The sequence below is a fragment of the Chionomys nivalis genome, chromosome 13 (genome assembly GCF_950005125.1).
Source record: "Chionomys nivalis chromosome 13, mChiNiv1.1, whole genome shotgun sequence".
NCBI classification, from domain to species: domain Eukaryota; kingdom Metazoa; phylum Chordata; class Mammalia; order Rodentia; family Cricetidae; genus Chionomys; species Chionomys nivalis.
In genome coordinates, this window is record NC_080098.1 from 28,655,753 (window position 1) to 28,670,944 (window position 15,192).

Sequence of the window (15,192 nt, forward strand, 5' to 3'; positions counted from 1 at the left end):
ATAAAGCATACATTTTATTTATTTATTTTTTGGTTTTTTTTCGAGACAGGGTTTCTCTGTAGCTTTGGTGCTTGTCCCAGAATACATTTTAAAATGAATATGTGTTACAGAAATATGAAATCTAGACAATAATACTAAATAAGTAAGAAAGTAGATGATAGATAGATAGATAGATAGATAGATAGATAGATAGATAGATAGATAGATAGATGGATGGATGGATGGATGGATGGATGGATAGATAGATAGATAGATAGATAGATAGATAGATAGATAGATAGATAGATAGATAGATAGATAGATAGATAGAAATAGAGATAGATAGGGTGATGCATTGGAACAGGGAGAACCCATCTGAGGTGTTGTGGAAACCCAGAAAAAAAATTATAATAAGAGTTGAACTGAAGCATTCTAGGAGAACAGAGGAAAAGATAACAAATACACATCGTTACTACTAGAAGAAAAGTCAGTATTTTTAGAAAAGAGGGAATGAGGAGCAGCCGGGACTGAGCTAGCCGTGGAAGGCTCACTTGGGCTTCTGTCCTTTACTTTCTAGAGGAGAAGAAACGCAGGGAAAAGACAGATGTGAGTGTGGGGGATGCAGTGATCTCAGAGTGTGGGTGATGCAGTGGCCTGGGAGTGTGGGTGATGCAGTGATCTCGGAGTGTGGGTGAGGCAGTGGCCTGGGAGTGTGGGTGATGCAGAACAAGGGAACAGTCTCTGTCATAAATTCACTGCAGCTCAAGGGAAAGATTAACTCCTGATGGAGCTAGAAACAGAGGAGTAAAAGTGATGGGTTGGCAGAGTTTTCAAAGGATAAGTCAGTCAGAGAGCGTGAGGTTCTTAAGGGAAGACAGTAACTAAAGGAAAGGGAGGGAAAGACAACTTCAAAGCGACAGAGGCAATCTCAGAAAGACAGGAGAAAGCCCAGGAGGGGAGAGAAATTGAAAACTAAGAGAATGGGGAATTGAATCAATTTCTTTGGCGGGGAGTTTATTTTACTTGTATCCCACATGAAATAGGGAGTCTGGGAATTGTGAAAAGGTACAGTCTGATGCTGAGCTTAGGTGTTCACAGAACAGTGGAGGGCAGAGACAGCATGGAACAGGAGCACAGTGCAGCAGAATGCAACACGCAGAATAGGCCGCTGGGACTTAAGGTATTTGGTACTGAAGATAATTGAGAAGCAAACAACCTCTTTCAATTTTTTTTTTGTTAGCCTAGTACAGCTTATACATTTGTAAAAGTCTTGCTAGCACATATCAGCAAGTACAGAGTCATTCATACCACAGGGCTACAGACCTTATAATACCTAAGTTCAAATTAGAAGAATACATACAACACTCCCTACTAATCCATTCTTATCTATTCTTGTTCATGAACCTTTAACAGGTCAATTATAGGATACCAGTTTGGCAAACTGGGAGGGTATACAGAAAATGATGGTCTTCTCCTACTATGATATAGGTACAAATTAATGGGATAGATGAAGTACTGGAGGGCTCTCTGCTCAACTTGGATGGAGGAGGGCTATGGGAGAGAACAAGAGCTGGGCAGGAAATCTTTCTGGCTTCTCAACCATTTAGGCAAGCTTGGGTAAAGTGATGAAATAAATAGAAGAGTGTCTACTTAGGCCGTGCTGCACCTGGAATCTATGATACACCTTTTGTTGTACTAGTAGATAACATATTGAATAGCTTATGTGGTGTTCTATGATTCATGTAAATCTTAGTGCATGAAAGTGTTATAAAATAAATTTTATATGTAATAATATATATTCAAAGTTATACATTATTTATATATTTGTTAGATATTAGATATAATATAAATGTTGCTTACACTTGTTTATATATTCATGAATATATATATATATAACACAATATATCATTTCTATTTATTTATATATCTTTTTGTTTATTTTTATTATTTTTTCAGGGAGGTTCAAGACAGGGTTTCTCTGTAGTCTTGACTGACCTGGCATTCACTCTCTATACCAGACTGGCCTTGAACTCACAGAGATCCACCTGCCTCTGCCTCCCAAGTGCTAGGATTGAAGGTGTACATTACAGTCCCCAACTTATAGATATTTTAAAATACAATATATAGTATAGGATTATAATATTTCATATTATATCTTCAATAAAAAATACACAATATATTATTATATTTAATAAATTATACACACACATACACACACACACACACATATATATATATATATATTCATTCACAGGAAGCATACATAACCTTCAAACAGAATCTACTGGTGAGAATTTGTGGAATTGGATTGGTTCTGTACTCTGAGAGCCACATATGCCTGGGATGTCACCTCCTAGGTCTGTAGCCCTGAAGTTCAAGCTGAGTGATAATAAGTAATCAATTTCTTTGCTGTAAATTTCACAAACACCTGACAGGGCTGACAGAAGACTCAAGGTCTCCCACACTTTTACCTCTTCCAACCACTGATCTTTCCTTTAAATATTCAAACCAATCTACAATAGAGATAATACTTTCATTTCAAGTTTATAGATAAAAGCATTAATGCCTGAATATTCCGGGGGACATTTATCATGATCCTGGCACTATTTAATATAAAAGATCCAAGTCTCTCATATAACCATTGAGAAAGGCAGAAACAAACAAACAAACAGAATTATGCAGAATATTGAGCTCCACTCTGCTGGGAAAGGAGACCAATAATTTCAGGTAATGAGGAGTACAGTTTGTATTTTAATTACATGAACATCCCAGGATAGGTACATTGATACAAGATCAGTTAGTTGCTTGTGAGCAATGGAAGAATAAAATGCCCTTGTGAACCAAGACAGCTCCGAAGAACTTGAGAGGAATGAGTTGTGAGTGAGCCTCCACAGACACAAATAATGCACATGGCCACTGAGGATTATGTATTTTCAGATATCCACTAAGTCTCATATGTAGAGTTTCCCAATTAGTGATTGGATTGAACACTGGATTCCTTGCAAGAAGGCTTCAGAATCATAGCTAGTACAATTACTCAATCCTGAGAGAAAACCCCACCATTATTTTCATGATCAGTTTGAGCCTTCATGAACTGCTCGTATTCCAGATAAGCCTCACAAATTCTCCTGGACTGAGAAATGCCTACATAAGATGCTTTACAAGTCACAGAGTGACCAAGTTCCTCATTAGTGTTTAAGTATCATGGACATTCATAGCTATGGTCATTTCTTTTTGCTGTGAAGATTAAGCCATTATGATGAGTTTTTGGTTTTTTGTTTGTTTGTTTGTTTTTGTTTTTCAGAAGACCCAAGTTGGGTTCCCAGTCTTCACGTTGGGAAAGAGTAAATCAGCTATAATTCCTGTTCCAGGGGCTCCAACATGCTCCACTCGTAATTGCTAATACTCTAGTCATAAGTACATACTCCTTTTCACATGTATACACATTTAAAAATAAATACATAGTTTTTAATTTATGCAATCTGAGTCTGAAGATCCTTTAACTCAGAGAGTGGAGTGGTGCAAGATAAAGTCCAGACCAATGTCTCAGCTAAGTAATGAGGTAGGCAGAGAAAATTTCTGTAGTTTCTACTATAAAAACAAAATTTCTTGGGTCTTGAATAAATCACATAATGAATATCATCTGCTTTGCTAAATATCCAGACTTGGTGTTCATTTCATCAGCAAAATATCATTGCAAATTCTTGGAGAAATAATATTAGTCAGATCTCACAAGATGTGCTCAGCTAACAAAGAAAATTAACCACCACAGCTCAGCAGAGTCTAGGTAGAGCGGCAGAAATGTAACTGTGATATTATTAGTCAAATTCCTTTTCCGTTATAGACATATTATGATGCATTTTCCACACAAGAATTTGTCATTTTTTATGGAAAAAAAACTGGAGTCAGTAGTAAATATTCTTGAGCAAAAGTTCATGCCTCATGTCACATAACCAAAATGACTATTAAATATGCAAGTGTTTGGGCATGTGTGGTAGTTCACAAAACACATTTCCAAGAAGTTCCAATAAACAAAAACCAAATAGAATGTTATCTTTCTTCTGCAATTTTCTATGAAAATTGTCAACTATCATTTTGTCCATTTGTCAAGTTAAGTTTAGTAGATATTAATACAGATAGCACAATGAGAGTCATTTTAATAGCAATCTTGCAAGATAAATATGCTCCACTATTTGAGTAATTAGAAGATAACATTTGATGTAATCTCTTTGGCACTGATATGCATGTGTATGACTCAGAACGAGAGCATAATGATGAATGCTTCAGATCTGTATAAACTGGAAAATCTAAATTAAAATTTAATAACTTCATTTTTTGAAATAGCACAAATTCTTCATAATAATTTTTCAAAATTGCCAATAAAGATATTTTTTCTTTGGAGAATTTACATGTTACTCATCTTATCAAAAAGTTACAGGCATGCACATCAGCTTGTTGTAAATTATGTAAATTATGCATTTGTGGCACTATCCATTATAAATTTCCAATGAATAAATTTATATTTTCTCATTCTAATATTTCTTAATATAGATCTTACATTTTAGAAAAACAGAAAGCCACATGGAACTGTAGATTGAAATGAGTCTATTTTAGACTAAGAGAGTTCCGTTTATAACATCAGATGAGATCTGGTATTTAAGAGAAGAAAAAAATACATTTTCTAAGTCACATTCATGATCTTTCAAATTATCTGTGAATGAATAGTTTATAAAAAGCAAGAGGTTCAATAGTGATACAACATTCTCATATTTGCTTGTTATTGCATTTAATATATTTTTATAAATAAGGAAAATAAATAGAATATACTTTCTATCCATACAAGATCAAATATGTCTTTAAAAGTCTAAAATGTAAGAAAGAGCGGTTTTGTGCCAAGACACATCAGTCAAGAACAACATAAAGCTAGGATAATTTGAGAGTTATCATGGAGGACATTAAATGTTCATGGTCTGTCACCTGAGACCAAAGAACGTTAGGATCAATGGAAAGTGATAACGTTTTGTTTCTTGGTTACTGCCTATTAAAAGAAAAAAAAAAGAAGAAAGAAAACCCAGTGGGTGAGATTACGGTCACAAGAACGCTTGTTTTCTGCTCCTGACATGAAGTTTCCCAGGAGAACAATTTGCTAGTATCCAATAAAGTACAAGACAAACACAGAGTCTTTGGAAGTAATCTCATTTGCAGATATTTGAGGGATGCCTCAAACTTGATGTCAAAAGGGAGCAAGTAAACAAAGCACTCTGGAAAAACCGGGAAAACGACTGAAACATCAGATGAAATGTTATTTAAAGAAATATCTAATCCCTGTGAAATATGATCAAAATGCCACTTTCTAGAAATAGAAACAGAAAACAAGGAAAGATAAAAAGGGGCAAGGAGCCGAGAAACAATGCCTCTTTTGATGTGAAATCTGACACTTTTGTTTTCTTTTCTCAGGAGAGTTGAAGCTGTAGCAGATGAGTAGAAAAACATAATCCACCTTCCCCTCATCCCCCCCCAAATCAGAACAAAGAGAGTGGGGTCTAAACCACTTGGAGTCAGACAGGAATTTAAAAGGTGGGTGAACAAACTGTCATGGGAAGATAGTGTCCCTGAGGGACAAAGTGCAGAGAGGCTGCTACCCTCCATGCGAGAACTCTGCCTGCTGACTGGAGCAGGAGGACCGAGATTGTGGGAGGTATCAGACTACTGCTATCTCTGATTGTCACTGTGGTATAGAGATCTGCTTTCCTTTTGGGACACTTAATTCTTCTTTATATTCTATATTGACACATAAAAACATCACTCTCTTACCTGTTAAAATGCCATGTTTTTTTTTTAAATGTGGCAGAGCATAAAGGCAATTAATTGCTGACTACGATATATTTGAAGGTTCATACGTAAACAACTGCCAGTGACCTCAACGCTTTTGCTGGGTTTAATTAGCAGCTGCAGTATGTATCGCCGCTTGAGTTCCATGGCATTCAGCCCTCTCTGTAGTTGCCGTATAAACTACCAGAAGGTAACCTTTCCCGAATGAGACTGGAGAAGCTACTGCATTCAGGGGCATGGAGCATTTCTGTGGACAACATTAGCTCGTCCCAGTGTTTGTGTTCTGGCTTAAACAGGAAGTGTGACCGCATAGCTCTCAGCGAATTCTGTATGGAGGCTCTTAAAATGGTCTTAAAGAGACCCTGCACCACCATCACTGTTATTTGAACTCAGCTGTATAATGTAAGAACAAAACCAAAAGCCTGGCGATGGTGGAGCAATCCTCTAATCCCAGCACTCCAGAGGCAGAGGTAAGTAGATCTCTGAGTCTGAAGACAGCCTGGGCTACAGAGTGAGTACAAGGACAACCAGAGCTGCAAAACAGAGAAACTCTATTTCAGAAAACAAACAAACAAAAAGATCAAAACGGTTAAGTGTCACATAAACGGGAGGTATTGTGTACAATTTTGACAAAATAGTGCTTATAAAACGGAACGCACTGTGTGATTCTCATTGCTTAAATGTGAAAACAGAATATAACCATGAAAAATTTTGAATAGGTACAAATGAAAGTAGCCCAAATTATGAAAAGAATGACAGAAAGCTGACGTGAAGTACTTGTTATCTGTAAGAGGGAAGAATATGTTATTTCAGGGACTTTGAACTTTGACATTCTTTATGCTCCTAAATTTTTTTTTTTAAGTCTTGAGACAAAGTCTCATGTATCCTAGACTGACCCTGAACTTGCTATATAACTGAAGTTGGTTTCAAATATTTGAGCATCATCCATCCATCCTGCAAGGTGCTGGAACTGAAGGCCTTACCAGCATGACCAGTTTAATGTGGTGTTGGGGACTGAATCCAGAGTTTTGTGCTTGCTTGGGGATCATTATACTGACTGTGCGACATGCACACTTTGTTTCCCATGCTTCTATAATTTTTCACATAAAACATTTACATTTCTAATTATATGTATAGTATAAATGGTCAAATTATGGTTTACCATGCGTGACATTTGTACTGCCATGATCAGGAACTGTTAAAGGACTAAGGAAAGGCCGGGCGGTGGTGACGCACGCCTTTAATCCCAGCACTTGGGAGGCAGAGGCAGGCGGATCTCTGTGAGTACGAGACCAGCCTGGTCTACAAGAGCTAGTTCCAGGACAGGCTCCAAAGCCACAAAGAAACCCTGTCTCGATAAACCAAAAAAAAAAAAAAAAAAAAAAAAGGACTAAGGAAATTTGGCTACCATTTTCATATATTGGCATAAAACACACTCTGTGAAATTCTACAGATACTGAATGGAAATCCTGATCAGCAAAACTAGAAACTAAAATTAATATTCACTTTGAAATTCACTATATTGTCTAGTATTACACTAGCAAGTCATGTCTCTGAGACATGCATTTTTTTTCAATTTTCATACACTATTATGTGAATCATTATTAGGTATTTTTCAAACAAAATTTGTTTTGATTGGATCACCTGCCCTCTTAGACCCCCATTTGTTTGTATCAAGATACTTACATGGGTTCTTGAAATCCTAGAAGCTTTCTTTTTAAAAGAATTTTGCCAATATCTATTGTCAGCGTCTAATCCTTGCCTTTTCACATGTTCCTAACTGACAGGAAAAGCACAGACATAGCAGTTAGCTTGGTTCACAGCTCCAAGTCACTTCCTGAGTCTGTTTTTCTTCTTTCTCTCTCTCTCTTACTGCAACAGACCCTGCCAGGTCCCTCCTGAGCAATTGTTCAGAATCCAAAATTTTAAGGACAACATTACAGAAATCCAGGAAACATACAACAAAAGAATTAATGGGAACAGAAGCATTAGCTCAGCCCTACCTGCCCACTTCCTCTAGAATATTTCTAGCAGTTTTCAAAATAAAGCTGAAAACTACACAAAAAGAAAAATAAACACTTAATACCTTCTTGGGATCATAATGTCAGAGTCATCTCTAGTTAGTTCTTATGTGTATCTATGGTATATATGTGGAAATTCATTCTATATCATAAAAGTACTTATATATGCAAATGCCCATACATGTATACATGTATTTACACTGATATTTCATATTTCACCTTCAGAAATAATCATACACATCAATTTGAACCAAGAATGGTTAACAATCATGATCACACAATCAAATTTGTGTTTGTGACTTTTTCGCATATATTATTGTCTGAATGTTGATTTTTTAACTGCATATTTATAGTGCACTTCCATCCATCAAAGTCACAGCAACACTGATTTACTCTAGTTCTTATATTTAGGGTGAAGCATATGGGTTTTATCGACACAGAGTGAAAGAATCTGTGATATTCATTTATTTCTGTGTTTTCAGTCCTGACTTTCAAAGCCAGGCTTCACACATGAAGCAAATAAGTATGTCACAGGTCTAGATCCACAACGCAGGTGTATGGTATATGTCATGTGAGATTTGAACGCTGCTATTGTCACTTCTGAATATCATGACCTTGGATTGATATTTGAATCATTTTCTTTTTCATTGTGTTCCCTGGGAAAGAGCTAAAGGCATGGAGTCATTAAAGCAGTATTGTGGGATTACTTGATAGAAAATCATATGAGTTACTTAAAAGTCAAAGCATATAAAATAATTCATCTTTCATAGACATCTCTATATCCATTTGTTCAAGCATAAATTAAAATCATATTCAACTAAGGAAGTGGAATTTTCTTACTGTTCTCTGCATGGAAGCAGCATTCATCATATGATTTCTTAATACTCTCTTTTAACCTATGCACCTCGGTAGCAGGCTTAGATGACTGTAGCCTGAGCCTTACCTCACTTTACTTTCTTCAAGTGTGTGTCTGTGGCTGACCCACACCAATTTTCTCTATCTTTCCTAATTTTAAATATTTCCCAATGCCAATATTGCTTTCTAGACTTGTGACATATATAGACAAGGAGAAATAATTAATGTTGATACCTGTGGTGAGGTGGGGATAGAGTTACAGATTCAATCAGTTTATGGTGCCTGGTTTTAGCTGGCCAAACTGGAGTCTTATCATCAGGTTGCAAAGTGAATTTTCCAGTGTAGGCCATGTCCTGAAGATAAGAACCTATCATTATTCTTTATTTCACTCCTATTCAAATGTATGTAACAATCTACCAAGGTAAAGTGGGTTTCCTCACCTTGAAATTTTCTACTACAGGCACAAGAGGTTTTTTTTTTTTTTTTTTTTTTTTTCCTCTGTAATCCTAATACCCAGAAATCTTAGGAATGAAGCTCACAATTTCAAGGCGGGCCAAGATTGTATACAAAAACCCTGTCCTAAAGAATTCCAAAATTCGGCCTGAAAATGGCTTCTTGGTTAGGAGTGCTTGCTATACAGTCATGAGGACTAGAGTTTAGCTCCTAGCCTTACATTGACATAATACCCTTTTCTGATCTTCTGAAAATACACACATACACACATTTACATGAATGAACACACATTTATAATTGTTTTTTTTCCTACTCTTTACTTTTTAACTCTTTGTTCTTTTGAAGGCCTGCCACCCAGGTCCAAATAAATCACACAAGAGAGATTTATTCTTTCTTATGAATGCCTAGCATTTTCATACTTTATTTCTAGTCAGTTTTTTCCTAATTTATCTCATCTAATCCTTTTACCCTTGGATTTTAGCTTCCTCTCTTCTGTCTTTTCTTTCCTTATTATTCCTTATCTAGCAATGTTGCTGGGTGGTGGGCCCCTTCTTTTCTCAATCCTTTTCTTGCTCCTCGATTCTTTTCTTCCCAGATTTCTCTTCCCATTTTTTTCTCTCTGCCAGACCTGCCAATCCTTTTATGCCAAGATATTGAACGTTCAGTTCTTTATTAGTCCAATCAGGTGTTCTAGACAAGCAAAGTAACACAGCTTCACAGAGTTAAACAAATGCAGCATAAAAAAATACAACACATCTTTGCATAATGAAACAGTTGTTCCACAGCATAAACAAAGGTAATACATTTTAAAATAATAGCCCAAAACACATATCTTTACATATATGCACATAATTTAAAGAATAAATCTTCCAAAACCACAAAATCAAATTAATCTTCACTGTAATAAATAATGTAAGTGTTTTTTCACAGTTTAAAAGCTAGACAAACTCTTTAACCTTGGCTAAGTATGGAGTCCAGTGGACTGAACCCAGGATTTCATACATACTAAAAAAAAGCATCCTACTAACTGAATGACAGAATACAGCTATTTTCTTTTCTGTTTAAATAATAAAAATCAACAAAAAGTAATTTCAACTATACATGTAATACTACAAAATACAAACGGGTTGCTGGTTGATGTGACAACATTCCCCTGAACAGTATTTTACTGGGGAATAATCATGTGTATTTTCCTCATAGATGTGTAAAACTTGGCAATGATTCTAGAAGGTAATCAGGAAGCTATTTTCACTGAACTCTCAAATGTGTCATCAACCTCACTGTCCTCTTCAGCTCACAGCATCTAAGTAATCACATCTGCAGGATGTTCCACTGACCACTGGAAAACAAGTTACTTGGTCATTGTTATATGTGCCTTTGACTATTGATACGCAAGGAAAAAGTTTGGATTGACCTTATGTGAGTCTACGTGCACACACAGACACATTCATAAAAATGTACACAAAAATAATATGCCTATAGATAAATGGAAGTGCATAGGCCATGCAATGCTTTAGTTTCAATGTAGGACATCTTCAAAGACCCATATGCTAAGGGCTTGATCTCAAGCATGATTCACCAAATCTTAAAATTCTGGCATTAATAACATGCCTAGTTGGGTGAACTTAACATTTTGCAATTGTTCCCTTGGTTTGTGGGCTCTACACTTTTCTTCTTTTACTCCTTTCATTCAGGTTTCGGGGTGCTTGCTCTTGTTCCATTAATCATTTATGTTTAGAGTATGCTGCCTCACCACAGACCCAAGACAATGGGGTCAAAAAACAATTCACAGGACAGTCAGTTGGTTTTATTTGCTATAGTAACAGGAAGCTGGTTAAAGCACACACCTAATCTAGTAACTAAATACTCAGGTAGTAAATAACTATGGTATACTCAAGTTTTAGAAATTTTATTGTGTATATTATAATTCACACTGCTAGTGCTTTTCTATGGTATTTATAAGTTAAAACTTAGCTTCAGTGTGAATGGTAAGAAATGCAAAGATATGTGTATGGCCATGTGTCCTTTACAGAAAAATGAGCCCCATTTTAAGTACCCCATAGCAAGTTAGTGTATTTGACACTCTTACACAGAATCTTCTTGTTCTTCAGCGGCTATTTGCCAAATATAAAAGATGACTTGAATCTGCCTGTATGTTGATAATTCATTTTTCTTTACTTATCTATTAGCTTTTCCACCTGAAAGACCATGCCCAAATTCTAAATTGTTGACAATGTCTAGTGCACAGCAGCCTGCTTTACCCAGGCAAATCTATAACTTGCTGAAGATCTGAAAGGATAATGCATTCTATGATTTTCTTGCCATTGATTATTATGCTAATTTGGTATGACAGAAGCACAACCCTTAGAATTCCACTCTTTCTATTCTGTACGTTACTCAGAGAAGGTAACTGGAATGTGACCATGAAAATATGACTAATGCCATTGTCTTGGACAGGATTTTAACATTTCTTGTTGGTTTTTAACTTTCACTGATGACTTGGAGATCTTCACAGTTACTGTTTTCTCTGCCTGAAAATGTTCTAGGAAACTGTCCGAGACTACCCCTACAGTCCACTTGAAGCTTTTCTCAAGAACTTCATCGTTGAGGATGTATTCGTGAGCCGGTCAGTGAAATGATGCTAATAAGCATGAGGAAATGGGATTAAATCCACAGACACTCATGTCATGAATTTGTAATTCCAGTTTTGAAAAAAATATATAAACAGATAGATTTCTGGAGCTCATTGGCCAATGAGCATTGCAGACTCTGCGAGCTTCAATTTCAGCAAGTGACTTTGTCACAAAAAAAAAAAAAAATTAGCAGAAACTGGTTAAGAAAAAACTATATCCTTGATCTCCACAAGCATCTGGATGAAGGCACATACACATACACACATACACATACATACATGCACACACACACATGCAGACACACACACACACTGGAGTCTTTTGTAAACATTTCCATAGCCTCTCAACATATCTCAGCTAGCCAATTTTGCCAACTTACAAGTATTTGAGAAGTTCTTCCTTTATGCCAACTGAAATATGAACAAATGGAATCAAAACAAACAAACAACAAAACAACAAAAGCAATGCTTCATCAGTCCCTTCTATACCCCAAAATCAACTATCACATTTACTATATAGGAAGTAGTCAATAAATACGGATTGAACCACTAAAACATTTGTATCAGTTTTGTAGAGATGATAAGGTTTTAAAACTTCAACATGACTTTCTCACTTCTATATATCCTATCATAGAACTTTACTGAAAAGTAACAGGATATGAAAGTTTTTTCCCACCCACTTCTGATACCTGTTTCTCTCCTACTATCTCCTGAAGAAGTCTTCTAGAACAATCTCCTCATCCTATTTACTCACTGAGCTCTTCAGGACCTATACACATGAAGACTACACTTTCACTAGCTTCACCTGGGAGAAATAAATCTCCTCTCTGAGTCTGAAGAGTACCACACACTCAATAATGCATGATTCTTTCTTAATCACTATCTCTTTGCACCCTGGAAAGGCTTTTATGTGTAGCCAACATCCGGCCATTGAACACTACATCTCTTCACAAATTCATCCCTTCATTAATCCAACTGCCTGGCCTGCACTGAGCTGAGAAGCCAACACGGTATTTATAGCTTGACAAGCTTGGAGTCAATGAAGGCAATGGTTCAGCTTGTCCAAATAGAGAGGTAAGAACTCAGGTGGAAACAAAAACCATTTTCTGCTCTTGTATATATTTACTCCTTTATGCAGTAGTCACTGAACTGAGAACATGTTATTGTGTGCATTAGTACATACATCAAAGATCAAGCAAGAAAGGAAACAGACAAAGCCACTCTTTGTGAATATGGTATTCATATATGGTATTCATACAGGAAACTAATATTTAGTTGGTGTGAATTCAAAAGTTTAAGCAGTATTAGTATGATAAAGTGAGTAAATCTACTTTTAGGAAGGGCAAATTATAGGTCAAAGCTTATGGTTGGTGTGCCAGGCTCTCCCCTGGAGACCCCCTTATTGCTAGGAGTCTTAGATAGGATCACCCTTGTATATTCCTGGTAGTTTCTATTCCATTAGTTTCTACCTGATTTCAAATGCCTCCCTTTCCAGTTGTCTCTTCCAATACTCTCTCCCTCCCTCACCCCTCACTTGATCTCTACTGTTCCCATCCTCACCACCTCCAATCCACCTTTAAAATCTACGCTATTTCACCTTCCAAAGGAGATCCTTGATTTCCCCTTGAGCCCTCTTTGTTACTTAGCTTCTCTATGTCTGTGCTTTGGAGCACGGTTATCCTTTACTTTACAGTTAATATCCAATTATAAGTGAGTATATACTATGTTTATCTTTCGGTGTCAGGGTTTCCTCACTCGGGATGATTTTGTCTAGTTCCAATCATTTGCTTGGAAATTTCATGATGGCATGGTTTTTAACAGCTGAGTAGTACTTCATTGTGTATATACCGGATTACTCATTCCTCCATTGAGAGGTATCTAGCTTGTTTCCTATTTCTGGCTATTAAAAATAAAGTGGCTATGAACATAGTTGAGCAAGTGTCCTTGTGGTATGATTGAGCATCCTTTAAGTATATGCCCAAGAGTCTGAAGAGTGGTAGAGTTGGGTCTTGGAGTAGATCAATTCCCAATTTTCTGAAAAACTCCCATATTGATTTCCAAATTGGTTATACAAATTTGCATTTCTACCAGCAATAGAGGAGTGTTTCCTTTGCTCCACATCCTCACAAGTATGAGTTGTCAATTGTGTTTTATATCTTAGACATTATGACAGTTATAAGATGGAATCTTAGAATCATTTTGGTTTGCATTTGACTGATGGCTGAGAATGTTGAATATTTATTTAAGTGATAGGTGGCCATTTGAGATTCCTTTGTTGAGAATTTTCTGTTTAGTTTTGTACCCCACTTTTAAAATTGAATTATTTGTTTGTTTGGTTTTTTAATTTTATTTTTAGTTTTCTTTTATTAAAAATTTCTGCCTTCTCCTCGCCTTCTTTTTCCCTCCCCCTCCCCCCACTCCCACACCTCACTCCACTCCCCCTCCTTCTCCAGTCCGAAGAGCAGTCAGAGTTCCCTGCCCTGTGGACAGTCCAAGGTCCTCCCCCCTCCATTATTTGTTTGTTTTGATATCTAAATTCTTGAGTGCTTTGTATATTGGGAAATTGAGTTCATTGATATTGAATCAATGACCAATGATTATTAATTCCTGGTAATATTTTTGAAGTTGGCTATTACAGCAGTGTGTGTGCGTGTGTGTGTGTGTGTGTGTGTTTTCCTTTTTTGGATTATGCTAGTGTGAAATTATTTACTGCCCATGTACTCCTGGGTGTATATAACCTCCTTAAGCTGGAGTTTTCATTGAAGTACTTTCTGTAGGTTTGGGTTGATGTCTTGTTTAAAGTTGACTTTATCATGGAATCTCTTCTTTTCTCCATCCAAGGTTCCGGCTGGTAGTTTGTGTCTTTCTTTTCTGACGGCTCCATGGCATCTCCCTGACCTGCCTTCTTTCTCCTAGCATTCAATTTAGTTCTTCACCCCACTTCCATGCCTATCTCTATTCTGCCCTGTCAGGCACAAGACAGATTCTTTATTAGCCAAGAGTATTCACATTATACAGAGGGGAATTCCACATCAGGATAGGTATTTTTATTTTTTCCTGTTGGTTTTTGTTTCTTCTCTGGTATTCTCACTCGAATAGCCTGTGGATGAGTAGAGTTTCTCTACAGGAGTTGGGGGCTGGATGTCTGATGACCCCAATGGCCTCTGACCTAGCAGGGGGTTGCTGTCCAAGTTGGATCTTAGAATTCTGGTGATGTGTGTAGCCTCTGATCTGGCTTTGAGTCCTTTGATGTTCAGAATTCTGGCCTGGCTTCTGGTGGGGTAAGAGGCTTCTGCCTGGTTTTAGGGTGCTGAACAGGTTCTGGGTCTTAAGATGCTATTTTGGCCTCTGACAGAGTAGGAGGCTTCCACCAGAGGTGGGGCTAGCATATGAGGACAACGAAAGGAGGCACGGTTGGTG